This window comes from Poecilia formosa, unplaced genomic scaffold (genome assembly GCF_000485575.1).
Source record: "Poecilia formosa unplaced genomic scaffold, Poecilia_formosa-5.1.2 Scaffold14, whole genome shotgun sequence".
Taxonomy (NCBI): domain Eukaryota; kingdom Metazoa; phylum Chordata; class Actinopteri; order Cyprinodontiformes; family Poeciliidae; genus Poecilia; species Poecilia formosa.
The window spans coordinates 2,554,720-2,557,943 of record NW_006799953.1 but is presented as its reverse complement, the minus strand read 5'-3'; the positions used below and the strand labels follow the sequence as shown (position 1 = coordinate 2,557,943).

General features: G+C 36.9%; 1 long non-coding RNA gene across 1 annotated transcript; it reads left to right on the top strand.

The window, feature by feature from the left end:
• The first annotated feature begins 1,211 nt into the window (after positions 1-1,211).
• LOC107835595 (uncharacterized) lies at positions 1,212-2,801 on the top strand. Its single transcript, XR_001661400.1, has 3 exons — positions 1,212-1,336; positions 1,500-1,560; positions 1,886-2,801. It is a non-coding gene; the product is annotated as an uncharacterized LOC107835595 (long non-coding RNA).
• Positions 2,802-3,224: the final 423 nt, after the last annotated feature.

Genomic DNA, 3,224 nt, shown 5'->3' with positions numbered 1-3,224 from the left:
CTGTTATTTCGTTTTAAAGAGGTTTTGCAATGCATTGATTTATTTGGGCTCCTTACTACATATTATATTTTTTATTTAAAAAACTTAATAGGAATAAAATCTATTGAAGTTGTGGCTGAAAAATGTCACAATGTATTTATTTATTTATTTATTTTTTTAAGTTTAAAGAGTATAAATATTCTTGCAAGACGTTTTACTTAAAAGATTCAACTTACCTTGAGGAGGTTCAAGCAGATTTTCGACAGACCGAATCTTTGACCTATTTACGTGGGAGATTTTCTTAACAGGACTGGGAGAGAGAAAAAAATATATTCTGTTTCCTTAAACTTATCAGAAAAGATTCACATAACTCCGACTGGCAACAGCAAATAAAAGTTTCCGTTTGAGAAGATGACAGTCAGTTGCATCATCACGGATTTAGCGATTGGAACAAAAATGCCAGCTTCAAAAATAACAGCAACACATAGCAACGTTTAAACACTTTCATGTACAACCTGTCCTTGTTTGCGCATTCATTCGCTTCATCAGAATAAACATTTAAGTTCTTGCGGTTTTTAATAACTTATTCCAGCAAACCCAATCTGAGTTTCTGTGCTGCAGCAGCATGCCTCTTCCTTTGAATTGATTTTGAAACGCTCTTCATCACCAGCTCTGTAAAGACAAATTAGCTTAAGTGAGGGTTTTAACTCAGGCATTTTGTTTCCCCGATATTGTCACAGAGGGACGGGTAATTATGACGAGTCTTGGGACCATTCAAAGGGTTTACATTAGTCGAGTCAAAGTGGATGGAAGTAAATCTGTTTTCTGTGTGGTATAGATTAAGTTTATCTAAAGCCGCAGCTGCTTACGCTCGCACACCCATGAACAATTACCAAAAGATGTTTTTTTTTATTTTTATTTTTAAAAAAAGCAAATGTCTTGAAGATAATGTGCTCTAGTTTACAGGACTGATTAAAAAAACAAACAAACTGCAATTGTTTATTTAAGGATATTAAAATAGCTATTGGATACAGTTTGTGTCATTAATATTAGGAGTGTTGTAGCAACAAACCATAGATTGGAATCTCAGAGGACAAACAAAATATGTCTAAAGAAAAATAAAATGATATCTCAGAAACAAACCCCCCGGAGCCCCCCCCCAAAAAAAAACCAACTTGTGCAACTGTTAGTCTTTACTCTGTTTTTTTTCCTCCTTTTGTTTACAGCTTCCTCTCCTTCTCCCTCTCGCTGATCAGACCTGCCCTCTCTGTCGGCCTTGTGGTTATGCTGCCAGCTCTCTCATTTGAGCTGCCTGACCTTGTTTGCAGTTCCGAGGCAAGCTTCTCGAATACTCCAGGTTGTTTTTTGTTTTTTTTTTTTCTTTTTCCCTTTTTTTTCCCCCAAATGTGTATCCTGACTGGCCTATAAGTGTTCGACGTTTTGTCTTTTTAGAGAAATCTTACTCTCCACAGAAGAGTCCCCCATTACTGCCTCTTGAATACTTGCCTTTCACTCCACAGCAACACTTGTCTCTGTGTCTGCCTGGCTGTGTGAGCGGCAGAAAAGAGCAGAACACCACAGGTGAGTGTGTCGCCACCTGAAGCGAGTCGGCGTAAATGGTGCAGCAAAGCATCATAAAATGGCACACGCATGACTCACATCTCACTGCAAAGTCGCGCAGGGTTTTATGAAGGGAAAAGGAAACGCATGCCTATGATTTTATTCACAAGCCAACTGAAATTAAAGCTTAACTTGGATTCTGTTGATTGGCTGATGACTGAATATTGATTGTTTGTCTGACTCATCATATCTTTACATTTTGCCACCTTGGAGGTGAAGTTTCTTTCAAAAGTGTGTTTTCCAGCAGTGCTTTTTCATAGTTTTTTTTAAACTTTTTTTTACACAGTTGCTTCGGTCCACGCCTGCCCAACATTGTTCAGAAAAATGGGAGTTTTCTTCAGTCGGTACACTTGCACTTACCCTCAGACCAGAGGGTCTGAAACTCTTGCCATTGAGTGCCACTGTAAAGCAACTTCTGGAGGCATCCCTGAAGGGTTCATCACCAGGCCTTTGAAGAGTTTGCTCATATGCCAAGGAGGTAATTCAGCCTTTTGGTTCAAGTGTTTTGGAGCAGGGATACATCAAAAGTAGCAAGACTTGAAAACTGGCATTGCAGACCTCTGTCTTAGACTCATTCAAGTATATATATATAAAAAATCAAATCAAAATCAAAGGATGAATCAGCACCGACATTATCGTTAAATGGAAAAGTTGTTTTTTTTTCTTACAAAGAACCAGCTGTGATTTATACCCTGTCATGACATTATTTTCAGCCTCGAGTCTGATTTGTTTCTGTTCTACAATTAAGACGTACAATGTAAAACTTTTTTTTTTCTGTCTCTGTCAAGAGCCTCAGGCTGAATCCAATTTAAAGTATTTTAGAAAGTTACTTTCTACTGATGGAAGGTTAGAAAAAAAAAAGTCTCAGAGTGATCAAGAGTTTGAACAACACAGTGCGGCCCCACCTGTTTCAGAGAACTGCAGGTCAACTGACCAAGTCGTCTACTGCATTTGTCTTTGCTGACAAGAAAGACAGATTTGGCTGTTTGGAAATATTTCCAAGTGGAGAAAATTCAGATATCCCTGGTGTGGAGACTAAAGAAGAGTCTATCTTAAAGTAGTGCAAAACTACAGTTGTAAGCTACAGGAGACTTCTGTTGGGCAGCGTACTGCACACTGGCTACCTGAGCAGTTAGCCTGACTAACCAGCTAATATCTGCTTGATTTGTTACTTTGAAAACAGTAGAAAAAGTAAAAAAAAAATAAAAAATAAATAAAAAACAACACTTTGTGTACAATAACTTCAAAACTGCTACTCATAGGCGAGTTGCAATAAGAAGTCATTTTACTTCAAAGGGATTTTCTAGTTAATTAAAAAAGCAAGACAATAGCAATTAGGTACCAGGAAAAACATGGATTTTAAGACAATACAAAAATAATAACAACCAAATAATAATAATTAAAATTTAGAGAGCGGTCATTAAAAAAAAAAAAAAAATGGAGAAAAAGTAGTTCAGAATATATCTGTTTGACGAATCATAAAAAAGTTTTCAAGCACACAAACACAAAATAAAATTGATTCTGTGCTTCACAAGAAGCCAGCGGATTGATCCTAACACAGGTGTAATTTTCTCTCCTTTTCTGGTTAGAAATATGGCTATTGAATTCTGCCAGAATTTAATTCC